A 14645-nucleotide genomic window follows, 5' to 3' on the forward strand; every position below is an offset into this window, starting at 1 on the left:
TGTTCTGGTGTGTGTGTGTGTGTGTGTGTGTGTGTGTGTGTGTGTGTGTGTGTGTGTGTGTGTGTGTGTGTCGCCTGAAGCCACTCTGCACACTGTGACAAAGGTCCATTACCTTGTCTGGTCACAGCAGCCTGTGATCTATTAGCATCGTCTAAAAGCTGCATTAGGATGAAGTGGAGACTCGTAAGCCGCCGTTCTGATCCGATCTTTTAATGGTTCCACTGGTTTTACTCGGATCCTCTCCGGCTTTTTCCCGGGTTTGTAGGTTAATGCATTTCAAGCACCAACCAGAAAACACTCAGTTAACAATGAGGCGAGTTCATCAGAGTGAAGATCCACCAGCTGCTGCTCGTCGAAACCAAAACAGTTTAGATTCATACCAAATACTCATTGAATATTTTATGGAATAATAACGACTTTTAATGTTTTAATCATTAATTCAGATGTTTTAGGTTACAGAAATAAAATCACACATCATCACTCCTCCACCACTGTGCTCTCAGCTGGTATCAGGAGCTGAAAACCAGATGCTTTCTCCCTCAGTGCTTCCAAGCAGCCATACTGGTTCAGGGTCATGACCTTTGACCTTTAACCTGATAACTGATTCCTGTAGCTCTGGGGCTGGTGGTCATTTCTCTGAGCTTCGCCCTCTGAATCTGGCAGCTGATGAGGAGATTTCCTCCTGAGGATGATGGACTTCAGATGGTTTGGCGATGACCTTTGACCCTTCCCAGGCTGGCGTTGTCCTGACGCTTCCCTGGAAGCTCCAGAGCAGAAAACTGAATACTATCATTATTGGAGTAAGAAATGTTTCAGTAGTTCTAGAACCACTTCTGGCATCTCCTGTAACTTTTAGATGTGTCTCAGCTTCAACACACCTATGAGGTCGTTAGCAGGACCCTGGAGAACCTGGAGACCCTGGAGAACCTGGAGAACCTGGAGACTCTGGAGACCCTGGAGAACCTGGAGACCCTGGAGACCCTGGAGACCCTGGAGAACCTGGAGACTCTGGAGACCCTGGAGAACCTGGAGAACCTGGAGACCCTGGAGAACCTGGAGAACTTGGAGAACCTGGAGACCCTGGAGAACCTGGAGAACCTGGAGAACCTGGAGACTCTGGAGACCCTGGAGAACCTGGAGAACCTGGAGACTCTGGAGACCCTGGAGAACTTGGAGACTCTGGAGACCCTGGAGAACCTGTAGACCCTGGAGAACCTGGAGACCCTGGAGAACCTGGAGAACCTGGAGACTCTGGAGACCCTGGAGAACCTGGAGACCCTGGAGACCCTGGAGGTGATTCAGCTGTTGGACCATTAAGAGCTGCAGGACTCCGGCCCTCCAGGACCAGGATGACCCACCGCTGATCTAGAAGCTGATTTTCTGGTTCAGTCTTTATTCCAGCTCCGTCCTTGGAAAGATTTTCTTTGCACATCCTCCTTCGAAGCTTTTGTTTATTTTTTCAACCTGAATGTTAATGAGACCTGCAGACTAATGCATGACTAACCCTAACCCTCTAACACATAAAAGAAACGCTGTAAAGGGAGAACAGCGCCGATATCAATAGAACAGGCTTGAAACACGACGGAATACATTTACAGCAACAATAAGCAGAACAGCAATTCATATCTGCTGCATGAAACCCATTCATTATTTTTAGCATCATTTCTGAGATCTTTTTGAAACTATAATAGTCGGATGGGTCTTCAGATGCGAAATGAGACGAGTTCAGATGGTTGTGTTTGATATGCAGAGCGGCTGAAGCCTCATTGTGTGTGAAATTAGAGGAACCTGCCTGCAGAGTCCTGAGAGATCAGGCTCCGAGCCGAGAGCTGCACTTTAGAGGAAATGCAAATGGCTGTCGGAAAATTGGATTCTCATAAAACATAAAATACAGGAAGTGTCATAAAACATAAAATACAGGAAGTGTCAAAAAGAAAGAAAAGAAGCTGGCAAACACAACAATGACATAAAGAAGTAAAAGATGGAGGAAGCTGACAGCTCTGGCTGCGTGACAACGTGACAGACTGTAAACGCCGAAGAGTTTGTGTTTGACTACGTGTTCAAGATGAAGCGTCCAATCAGGAGCCACCTGGGGATGATTTACGCTCAGTGACATCATCAGCCAACACTTCTCCTGATTAATAGAGAAAAGCTGTGCAGGGAAATGGACAATTATTTTTATTTGACCTCTTTGTTGATGATAGTCATGAAGTGGAAAACAAAAGGAAAAGTAAATTAAAGGAAACTTTCATCAAACTGAAGGGATGTAATTTATTTGAAAGGAACAGAAATCGAACAGAATGATGAGTTTCTGATCCCAGTTTGTTTTCAAGACGTCAAAGTGACGCAGCGACGTGCAGAATCAGAAAGATCCAGGATCTGAAGAATCTGAGGAAATGAAGCAATGTGACAAAATCTAATCTATTTTGTAATCTATAAATGTTACTTTAATGCTGTAGAAATGATTGATATTTGCATCTGGGTAGAGGTTTGACCAGTAAAACTTTAATTACTTTCTATTTAAAGAACCCTTTCAGTAATTCAGTTAAAAGGTTACAATTTTATTCTATAACTATTTTATTCAGATTAAATCAGAGCGTTCATGAGAAGCTGGAGGATGTGGCTGTTAACAAACTGCTGTATCCAAGAACATTAATGGAAAGTTGAGTGAAAGGAAAAACTGACGGGTAATGACAGCCGTGACAGGATTGTCCAGTAGAATCCATTCTGGACTCTGGGTGAGCTTCACCAGGAACGGACCGAGTCCGGAGTCAGAACCTCTGGGTCCAACTGTACCAGCACCTCATTTGGGCCAAGCAGAACCAGAACCAGAACCAGAACCAGAACCAGAACCAGGTTGCTGCTCAGGGGTCCGAAGTCTCTTTCAGGTTTAAGTTTTAATTTGTTCATTAAAGAGGAGAGAAACATGTCATCATGTTTCTGTCTTCCTTTGTTCTGGTGGAGGCGGGTGGAGCAGCAGCAGCGGGTGGAGCAGCACGAGTAGATAGTACCACGAGTAGATAGTACCACGAGTAGTTAGTACCACGAGTAGTTAGTACCACGAGTAGTTAGTACCATGAGTAGTTAGTACCACGAGTAGTTAGTACCATGAGTAGTTAGGACCACGAGTAGTTAGTACCATGAGTAGTTAGTACCACGAGTAGTTAGTACCACGAGTAGTTAGTACCATGAGTAGTTAGTACCATGAGTAGTTAGTACCATGAGTAGTTAGTACCATGAGTAGTTAGTACCATGAGTAGTTAGTACCACGAGTAGTTAGTACCATGAGTAGTTAGTACCACGAGTAGTTAGTACCATGAGTAGTTAGTACCATGAGTAGTTAGTACCACGAGTAGTTAGTACCATGAGTAGTTAGTACCACGAGTAGTTAGTACCATGAGTAGTTAGGACCACGAGTAGTTAGTACCAAGAGTAGTTAGTACCATGAGTAGTTAGTACCATGAGTAGTTAGTACCATGAGTAGTTAGTACCATGAGTAGTAAGTACAACGAGTAGTTAGTACCATGAGTAGTTAGGACCACGAGTAGTTAGTACCATGAGTAGTTAGTACCATGAGTAGTTAGTACCACGAGTAGTTAGTACCACGAGTAGTTAGTACCACGAGTAGTTAGTACCATGAGTAGTTAGTACCATGAGTAGTTAGTACCACGAGTAGTTAGTACCACGAGTAGTTAGTACCATGAGTAGTTAGTACCATGAGTAGTTAGTACCATGAGTAGTTAGTACCACGAGTAGTTAGTACCATGAGTAGTTAGTACCACGAGTAGTTAGTACCATGAGTAGTTAGTACCACGAGTAGTTAGTACCATGAGTAGTTAGTACCACGAGTAGTTAGTACCATGAGTAGTTAGTACCATGAGTAGTTAGTACCACGAGTAGTTAGTACCACAAGTAGTTAGTACCACGTGTAGTTAGTACCATGAGTAGTTAGTACCACGAGTAGTTAGTACCATGAGTAGTTAGTACCAGAGTAGTTAGTACCACGAAGTAGTACCAGAGTAGTTAGTACCAGAGTAGTTAGTACCACGAGTAGTTAGTACCACGAGTAGTTAGTACCACGAGTAGTAAGTACCATGTTAGTACCACGAGTAGTTAGGACCACGAGTAGTTAGTACCATGAGTAGTTAGTACCATGAGTAGTTAGTACCACGAGTAGTTAGTACCATGAGTAGTTAGTACCATGAGTAGTTAGTACCATGAGTAGTTAGTACCATGAGTAGTTAGTACCACGAGTAGTTAGTACCATGAGTAGTTAGTACCACGAGTAGTTAGTACCATGAGTAGTTAGTACCACGTGTAGTTAGTACCATGAGTAGTTAGTACCACGAGTAGTAATCAACCATCTGTCTCTGGGAATCCTCTCCTCGACGTCCTGCTCCTTGATGAAGGAAATGCATGAAGCCACACCTGCTTGTCACGTCCTGCAGAGGAGGAGCAAAGAGCCGACATCCAAACACCCACCAGTCTGGATGTGACGCCTCCAGGCAGGAAACGGACACAAGGCGTTGATAGTTACTGGCATTTAATAACTATGCAGTGAGAACTGTACAAAAACATCAAATACATTTTACAGAAAGAAAGACGTTCACATAGAGAATGAACAGCTGCTACAGCAAAACATTTACAGTAAAGTGGCCTGATGATGATCCGTGTTTCTGTGTGATCCTGTTCCCTGAGTCCTGTCTCTGCGTCTTCCCCGTTGATTGTCCCCCAGCTGTGTCTCGTTCCCTTGATTCCCCGTGTGCATTTAGTCTCACCTGTTGAAAATGCCACTGCCTGGCGTGAAGTCATGAATGTGAGTCTGAGTTTACGATGGGGACACGAGGGACGCGTTGGACCTTTTCCTGTATTCCTGCAGCTCCTTCGGCTCTGACAGTAAGACTGCTATCACTAAATAGATGTCAATATTCACATTATCAGAAACTATTGTTGGAATAAGAATTCCCATGAAGCTTCTGTTTGTCTCTTTCTGTTTTTCTGAGATTCATGGAGAAACCAGACATTTCTCTGACCTGAGATTCTCCTTCCCCATTGAATGCAGAGCCACAAAAGAAGCGGATTGTTTTAGCTGCTTGTATCCAGGATCCAGTTCTTCCAGGCTTGGTCCACATCTCAGCTCTGCACCGTCCTCCTGCTCCACCTCTTAGAAACAAGATGGCGGCTCCAGACCCATCCGTCACCTTTCGGAAAGCAGCCAGCGGTTTTCATTTTGGTCAGCACAGCCCAGCTCATCACCGAGTTCAGGAACCATTTGTTGAGGTTGGAGCTGTTTGTGCTGCAACGCTGGACCGTCAGCCAAGCTGCAGGTCAGAAGCATTTTAATGGGATCAGGATGAGTCTTTGCTACTGGGAAAAAGTTGAGCCAGAAGAAAAATGCCAGAATGTGGTGAAGTTTGGGTCGCTCTGCGTTTGTTGCAGATCCACAAGAATAACTTTGTCTTCCTGGGAAACATCCCATATTTTCTCTCTACTGAAGCAAATTTTTTCTGTTTTCAATGAGTCAGAAGAAGCAGAAATGTGGGAACCAAGATGATTATAAATGCAGATTTATTCCATCGATCTTACATAATCTTTCAGTCTCGTTCTTTTTGTTTTTAACCGATAGCTGACGGGGGTGATGGGAGGTTCTGGGGGGGACCTGTGGATGATTAGCTTCTCTTTGTCCGCTGTTTTCTTTTTTTCTCTGCTTTATTTTCCCTGAGAAGATTAAATATTTCTGCTTGAGAAAATCTTTTTAAGCTGCCACTGACTGCTGTCCCGGCCCCCTGCGCCCCCCCCTGCGCCCCCCAAAGAAAACCCACAGTTCTCCCCCATTTTGTCACTTCAAAATGTGCTGAAAAAATGTAATCTTCTAACAAAGAACAGAAAAGGGGCGGCTATAGAGGAATTTTTTTCTTTTTTCCGCAAGTGGCCTCTTTATTGGGTGGGGGATGGGGGCCTTCTTCAGTATACACACACAACGGGCCTCCAATCTGTCAAATAATTAGCCAGTGTGGGAGGACAAAGGTTTTTATTTGGCTGAATTTCATACATCACTGCGTGAATACATCATCACTGTATTGTGACGGGTCATGGGAACCTCTGAAACGGGGCTGAAAAGACAGAGGGAGGAATCGGCTCACAGACGTGGACATATGATGACTTATCAGGTTCATTTGGGATGAAAACTATTCTGAAATGAAGACAAACCTGAAAAATGTAAATATGTTATAGCAAAACTTAGTTAAAACAAGCATTAAACTGTTGTGCTGCAATATTTCTGTGTCCTGATGCAGCTGAAAGTAAAAAATTGCTCTGGAAGCTGAACTGAAATGTAGTTTGTTGAAGAGTTTGAATGTTTTTATGTTTTCTAGAGTAAAACATGAAAACAGAATAAAAGCAAAAACTAGAACGTAGATGTGAAATATACAATAGAGCAAACAGGTGAGGCAGGACTCACCATGTAGGTACAAATTGGAAGAACGACGATCAGAGAAAATCAATTTGTTCACTTGATTTTTCTATAAGTATTAATTGCTGAATTTCCTGTTCAAATAAATCAAAGAAAGCTGGGATGAAACAATGCTGTGTCTGACCTCTGGGGGCGCTGTGTCACATTCTGTCTAGTATAATATTTCAGGACATGTTTAATGTTTTAGATAGGCCATAAACTGAGAAAGTACTATGCCACTCTGGTAGGGGGCAGCACTGAGAGGCACACTGGGTTACAGCTGCTCTTCTTCTACGCATTTAAAGTTGGAAACATAGAAAAACTACAAAAAAAGAGAATCAGAAGAGAACGGAGAACGTCTCTCGTCCTTGGATCTGAAAGCTGCCAGACTTTACAGATGAAGACAAACTGTTTTAATAGAGATCAGAAAAAATAACTTTATATTTCTTGCTGTTGTATTTATTAAATCTTAAGTAAAAATGTTTGGGTCAAACTAAAATCAAAGCTTCTATTTCGGATTTTATATGATGGAGAAGAATTAGATTTTTGATTAGGTTTTAAAGCCTTTAGTTTGTTGCTGCTTCTGCTGCTGCAGCGTTGTGTTCAAGACCACTAAACCCGAGACCAAGACAAGACCAAGACTTTTAGGGTCCGAGACCGAGTCGAGACCTAGACCAGCGCCCCGCGCTACATGACACAATAAAATGTAAAATATGACCAAAATTGCTTCTCAAAATGACTGAAAGATCCATATTCCGATAAAAACACCTAGAAATTAAATAGTTAATACATTTTACCAATATTAAATATTCCATCTCTGTGCTACAATGTGTGATGGTCTCATGCCATCCCTAAAAAGATGACGCTCTGGGCGTTTGCCCATATTGCTCATGTCAGAAACCACCACTGTCTGCACCATTAAACATAGCAATTGAGGCCCTGATGGTAAATAACGCTCAACTATGACCTCTGACCAAGAAGTCACCAACCAGAAGTCACCAACCAGAAGTCGCTCATGGTGACTGTTCTCTCTCTCCTGCTACATGAAGCCAGGCAGTCTGACAGCATGGCAGACATTACAGCTGACACTTTGAACAAAAACAATCAAAGAGCAATGAGCATGCTCTGTGTGCTCTTTTGTTCTTGTGTTTTAGTTATTTATTCATTTAAATATCAACGTACATAATTAAATAAAATAATGATGCAGTGCACACAGAGCATTACAAGAACAAAGAACGGGTCAGGTCAGATCGTCATACCTTAGCTCAGACATGCTGTCATTACCATATGATTTGATTTAATCAGCAACATAGAATCGTGACGTAGATCATCATACACTTTGTTATTAACAGTTATATGGCATCCTGACTTAGTGGGTTATTGAGTTTTACACAGTGTGTGTTGTAGTTGACTGCAGCTGCAGCTCGACCTGCTTTAAATACACTTTGAAACCACGACAACGCATGTATATCTATATAGTTATCATATTATATCATATAAACAATTTAATGACTTATTTTTGTCATAACTTGTTGCGTATGCTGAACTGACAACTCCTCTGGCGGTCGGACTTCTTAATGTGCAGGCATGGTCCTCATGGTTCTCACTGCATGTGTGCTATCCTGACAGCGTATGGTAATCTGATAGGCTCTCAGTCCTAATAAGTAAAGAGCCGTGGAGAAGAATCAACTGTTTCTGAACGTCACATCACTATACTGCAGACTTTTGGTCACAGCGTTGTCCCATATATGCGACAAGTCAGTCAACATCTCCGCACAATAATTCAGGCAGTGAGTGACTTTTTTCATCACAATGCTTATGTGTCTCTGTTCAGCTAGCTCTGCTAGCATCATGTTAACGTAGCTCAGCTTCTTTGAGCTGCTTTTCTAAGTGACGATAAAAGTTAGAATTTGTCCCACCGTGTGTGAAAGTGAAGCGCTGAGTTAGCTGTGGCCATCAGATTTCTGATGATTTATGCAGCTATTATATTACTGACTATTAGACAAACATCTTCTGCCGCTGAGATGAAACCACTGCGCATGTCTGGAGCCGCGTGAGTGAAAGGTGGGGGGAGAAACAGAAACACGTGATTGGTTGGATTTTAATCGTTTTGCATCCACTGAAAACAAAGATGTTAACAAATAAACTGGACAGTTTGCTGAACGTTTAGTGATATTTTCACAGTTGGGGTCTCGACTGGTCTTGAAATAAAATGCCGAGTCCTCAGCGCCCGAGACCAAACGAGACCAAACGAGACCAAACGAGACCGAGACCATCAAAAAATGGTATCGAGACCCAGACCGACTTCGAGTACCACAACACGGCACTGCTGCTGTTTCTGCTGCTGTTTCTGCTGCTGTTTCTGCTGCTGCTGTATTTTCTGGTCGATCAGCTTCTTGTTCTTGAAAACAAAGTGGCAATTCATTTAATGAGTGTGTGTTGCTGTGTGTGTTGCTGTGTGTGTTGCTGTGTGTGTTGCTGTGTGTTGCTGTGTGTGTTGCTGTGTGTTGCTGTGTGTTGCCGTGTGTGTTGCTGTGTGTTGCCGTGTGTGTTGCTGTGTGTTGCCATGTGTGTTGCTGTGTGTTGCTGTGTGTGTTGCTGTGTGTTGCTGTGTGTGTTGCTGTGTGTTGCCGTGTGTGTTGCTGTGTGTTGCCATGTGTGTTGCTGTGTGTTGCTGTGTGTTGCCATGTGTGTTGCTGTGTGTTGCCATGTGTGTTGCCTGTGTGTTGCCATGTGTGTTGCTGTGTGTTGCCATGTGACTCGTTGACATTCTCCAGTCTCCCGTCTCGCTGGGATTTATACTCCATGCGACACAATGGCAGCCTTGTTAGCTAAATGGGTTAGCCTTAATGGAGACTTATATTTCCAGGATTATATCTGTATTCAGTTGCAAATGATTTGGGGGGCTGAGGGGCTCGGGGGGCGGGGGGTGGAGGGACTGAAGGGGTTGGGGGGCATTTGAATTAAGTGGACACCTGGTGCAGCGGCTGCGGCTCCAAGGCGCGCCGTTGACCTGCCGCCGTTGCCAACTTCCCTTTTTCCCAGCCCGGCCTTGTTCGTCCCTCAGCCTCCAGTTTCAGCTCAAACTCGTAACTTTAGTTTCCCTTCAGCTGAAACTTCTCTCCTCAAAGGAAAAAAAAACTTTGAGAGAGGAAAGAGGCTAAGAGGAGGGGGCAAACTCTTATCAATCTCCTCTTTGGCCATGTTGGTTTGAAAGCGGCGTGTCGAGTTTCAGGGAAACCGTCCAATTAAATACTGTAAAAAGATAAAATAACAGAGTCCCCGAGCTGCAGCGTTCGTTCTTAAAGCCCCTTTTGTTGATTTATTGTACATCAGCCACTGAGCCATGCAGGGAAGAGGACATTTCAGAGGGGATTCTATTTGTATGCATCCTGCGTCGGCTCTGCACACAATCGGGCCTGTATTACGTTCTGCAAATTTATACCAGGATGTAGGTTTAGAGTGTCCCCCCCCCTCCGCTTCCCCCGCCCCCGAAAGAAAAGGAAAGTTTTTCAAGTAAGTGTCTGCTTTCATGAGCACAAGTGATGGAGGTTCACAAACAAAGCTTTGTTTCTGCACTCACAGATGTACGGCCCCGCTGCAGCTTTGTCCCGCCGCTCCGAGACGCTTTCACAGATTGCTGAGGGTCCAACACGGGCTGCGGAGACACTCCTGCAGCCGGCATCCCATAATAAGCACAGCTTTCCCAGGCCGGATTTCACCCAGGAGGAGGAAGTTCTTTCTGACCACAAATCAGAAAAAGGGAAGGAGCCGTTTGTCTTTTCAGAGACGTGGAGCATCAGAAACTGGAGCAATCATTTCTGATTCCTGTTTAATATACGGAGGAGTTCAATTAATTATATTTACATGAATATTATTAATCTTTCATCCAGAAACAGAACAGAGAAAATGATGAAAGGTTTTTCTGTTCGCTAATTTATGTCCCTGATTCCATGGAGGTAAATCTGACTTCACTCACATTTAGCAATTTGCTAAAATTTCAAACTTTATTGCATTATAAAATCCAAATCATTGTTTTGTCTTAATCATCTCACTGATTTATTTGGTATTTATGGAAGAATTTGTATAATCTTTTAAAATAATTTTGCTCAGCACCTGTTGGGTTTTGATTGCAGTGAAAACCAAATGCAATGATGTGTAAGAATGAGAACTGGGATGAGCAGCAGTCAGGGAGGATGGTGCTGCAGCGAAGCAGGAGCTGCAGCGAAGCAGGAGCTGCAGCGAAGCAGGAGCTGCAGCGAAGCAGGCGCTGCAGCGAAGCAGGAGCTGCAGCGAAGCAGGAGCTGCAGCGAAGCAGGAGCTGCAGCGAAGCAGGTGCTGCAGCGAAGCAGGAGGTGGAAAAATGCAGGCAGCAGTTTCTGCAGTTTTTCTTTGGTTGGGTCGTTTTTGTAGATCTTATTTTCTGTCTAATAAAGAATCCTAACTTAGACACCAGACATTTCTTCCACTGTCTACGTCTCTCTGGTCCTTTTCAGTAATAATAATCACATTCAGACTTCATGCTGATGGCCTGCAGCTCCAGAATCAGTCGGTTCCTGATCTTTCAGTCTCGCTGGATGACAGAGGAACAATTATGGCTCTAATTCTCTTGTCGATAGTTATGTCTCATGAGGTCAATGGACTTGTCGTTGTTGTCGCTGATCAATACTGAGACACTTCATAACCTGCTTGAGTTTGATAGAAGCTGATTTCTGCCTCCTGATCTCCATCCGGCTCTGATTGCAGGCGCTGGCCCGAATCCGCCAGCCGCTCATGGATTAGCTGCTCTGGTCTTGAAGTGGCTGCAGTCGATTCCACGATGTGATGGAATCAATGATCGTCTCTTTCATTTGTTCTCGTTTGGCTGCACAGCAGAACTGAAAAGAGAATAAAATGTAAGTTCAAAGATAATGCAAAAAAACACTGTCCTCTGAAAAATAGAGATTTTTAAACATAAAAATTGGGAAATAACTGAGGAGGAAGATGTGAAACATACTTATTAATTTCTAAATGTATAATTTAGAAATCAATTTTTATGTTTTTGGAGCTGAACTGACTCAAACAACTTCTTTATTTATTCTGAAAAAGTTTGAAGTCACTTAATGTCAAATTGTTTTGGTGATTAGAAATGACTGTTTAAAATCTCTGAAGTTTATTTTGATGAATGACTGGGAGCAACTTAAAGATCATTTCTTTTGTCCAAAATATGTTATTGTAGTAAACAATAATTTTTTTAATCATTTTTTTCTCTGATTTTTTAGTGTCTTTTATTCAACAGGAAACATGCAGGAGAGAAAAACGCAGCAAATGTCCTGCAACCAGGAACCAAATGCAGCTGCAGCTTCTGGTGCTGCAACTTTATTGTTTTTATTTGTTTATGCTCAATAATTTTGTATTTTCATCTATTAAAATTTTTTTGCCATCTTAATTTTATTTCTCCATTTTTTTGTTCAGTTTTTATATTTTTGATCAATTACTAGTTCCCATTTATTTACTTCCATAAAACGTATATTTGTCTTTTCCCTGCAGAAAATCCAGAGTGGAAGATTAATAAAATAAATGAGACCAGAACTGCCCAAGTAAAAAACACTATGCTTTAGTTTACTACATTTTAACATACTTTACTTTTACTTAAACTGTATTATTTTGGAACAACTTTTTTGTGCTTAGTATACTTCAGTAGTATTTAAATAGTATTAAATTACAACTTTTAGTATACTTGGTATACTTCAACAAACTGTTTTTTAACAACTCGGTATACTTTAAGCATAATTTGTATGTAGTACTCAAGAGAAATATTCCATATTTTGAGTCTACTAGTTCTGTCAGAATTAGATTAAAAAAATATTTTTAATATACTTTAAATATATTTTAAATACACTACTATTATATTAGTAATGCAATTAAATTACACTTAATTTTTTGTTTTGATTTACTGCTATTGCTAATAAAGTACAGTTTTAATTACTCATAAGTCTTTATTCATACGTTGTACATGACATGCATAACTACACTACAGTATCTACATTGTTTTATGCTACATTTACATGAAAAGATTAATTACACAAGATGTTCAAGGTAATTCAAATATTTTGTTTTATTACCGACATTTTTAAATTGTCCAATTTTTCTCACAGCTTTATGAACTTTACATAAATGATCAGTTTACACATCAAAAGTGAACACATGAACATGAAAATTTAAGTGTGAAAATAACACATGAAAGTTATTACTATAAAGAACAAAAATTATAATTACATTGTGCTTTCTATATATTACCATTTTGGTAACACTATTTGATGGGGTGTGCAGAAGACTGACATGACACTGTCATTAACAAAACCTTTCATCCAACTTTTAAAGCAAATTCTCATTAAAATTGTCATTATTTACTGAATGACACTTCATGACACTGTTGGCTTGATCCTAACATGAGTGAGGATCAACGACAGAACATTCCGGTTCACTGCACCTTACAGGAACCTACGAAAAATAACAATAGAGCAATTAAACAGAGAAAGCATTTTTATTTTAAAGAAGACAGAAAAATGGCAAATAAAACAATAATACTTACAATTTTAAGATGTTTTGTACTCGCCATGTATGTGACATCATCAGAACTGATGATGATTGGGACCAGATGCCTGGGGTGGAAAAACATTTCTGGGTTTCTTCTTTGCCTCTTTATGTTAGAAGTAGAAAAAAATAGTCATCAATGTCATAGAATCAGTTGATGTTGGCATTAACTATGAAGCTGTTTTAAATGTGGACTTAAGGAGACAAACTACCCTAAAATCTTTCCATCCATGATCTGAACACACTGATCCTTGCAGGGTGGTGAGGGGGGCTGGTGGTGCCCATCTCCAGCAGCCATCAGGTGAGAGGCAGGGTTCACCATGGACAGGTCACCAGTCCATCACAGGGCCCTGAAAGCCAACAACAAATAAAAAACATGAAAAATAAATGTTAGATCAACGAGAAGAGAAAAATTCTGTCCAGTTACGTTTAAATCAAATCATGTTTATTAAGCACTTGGTGTTGGTAACACAGCAGTTTTTGTTGTTGAAAATGTAGCTAGCTCCTCATTGAAAAAACAAACTTACATCATGAAGACGATGTGGAGGTTCATCCTCAGAGCTGGTTGGTGATCTGGTGGAGTCAGAGCTTCTTCTGAGACAGAAAGTCTTTATGTTTCTAACACCTGATTTCTCTGGTTTCCTCTTTCATCTTCATTTGCTTAGACTGCAAACATATGTTGAAGATAAAATCATTGATGAACGAGTTATAACAACAACCTCACAATATCAAAGTCTCTCTGTCTTATGGAGCTTAATTAAAACCAGGTTAGTTTATGCATTAAAGTATAAGTCACAACAAACAACCTCCATGCAGTTATAACATGAAGCTGAATGATTCTTATAGTGATAATCATAAAAGTCACAATAAAATTGATAAATTATTTAAGAAACCAACATAAGTTATATATCTTTACTGCACTGATTATAATTAAATGAAGATAATTAATAAGCAAACTTACCACCAGCTAACAACACTTAGCAGCCTTCGTCCCTCCAGGCTCCTTTTGTGAAACACATTTCATTTCCATCAGTTGTCGTCCCGTTGTGTTGTCGTCTAACTTGGACTAGGACGTCACCAGCTTGAATTGACCAAAATTAGTAACTATTGTCAAAGCCCTCTCTACTTTTAAGGCTAATAAAAATGGCGAATTTGAACAGCGTCTATTATTCATAGACATAATATAAGAGTAGACCCCGCATTGGCTGCTCCGGCGCAGGAAATACGGCGGCCATCTTGGAGCGGTCGTCCCTCCTACTTTGCTCAATCAAAACAGCAGAAGATGCCTCAGCACAGAGGGATATTGTTGTTCTGATCGATGGACTATGGACCTTACCAAGCTCCACCCAGAAACGCCCCTCGACAGTCCCACGTGACTTCATGTCTCACAAACAAAGCCTCGCGGGACTTAGTTTCTATGTCTAAACATGGCATATTTCGTTTTAACTGACTCTCTACAGAGTATTTCTGAATCGATTAGTGTTGGATTTCTGCCGGATTTCAAAAATATCAGCCACGACAATGGACAGAGGAACCAACAAGTTCATATCATCTTTTTTGGACGACATCAAGGTGTTTGAGCCACGCGATGCCTCTAACATTGTGCGAGTCGCAGCTA

At 41.5% G+C, this 14645-nt stretch overlaps 2 long non-coding RNA genes across 2 annotated transcripts; one reads left to right on the plus strand and one right to left on the minus strand.

Moving 5' to 3' along the window:
- The first annotated feature begins 4483 nt into the window (after positions 1 to 4483).
- LOC145553878 (uncharacterized) lies at positions 4484 to 11879 on the plus strand. Its single transcript, XR_014089922.1, has 4 exons — positions 4484 to 4896; positions 5063 to 6219; positions 10037 to 11346; positions 11730 to 11879. It is a non-coding gene; the product is annotated as an uncharacterized LOC145553878 (long non-coding RNA).
- A 1150-nt stretch (positions 11880 to 13029) lies between these two features.
- Positions 13030 to 14140, minus strand: LOC145553783 (uncharacterized). The gene is made up of 3 exons (XR_014089830.1): positions 13555 to 14140; positions 13240 to 13377; positions 13030 to 13131 (listed from the first exon to the last, which is right to left on the minus strand). It is a non-coding gene; the product is annotated as an uncharacterized LOC145553783 (long non-coding RNA).
- Between the last annotated feature and the right edge of the window lie 505 nt (positions 14141 to 14645).

The sequence above is a fragment of the Poecilia reticulata genome, chromosome 11 (assembly GCF_904066995.2).
Source record: "Poecilia reticulata chromosome 11, P_reticulata-male-v2, whole genome shotgun sequence".
Classification (NCBI taxonomy): domain Eukaryota; kingdom Metazoa; phylum Chordata; class Actinopteri; order Cyprinodontiformes; family Poeciliidae; genus Poecilia; species Poecilia reticulata.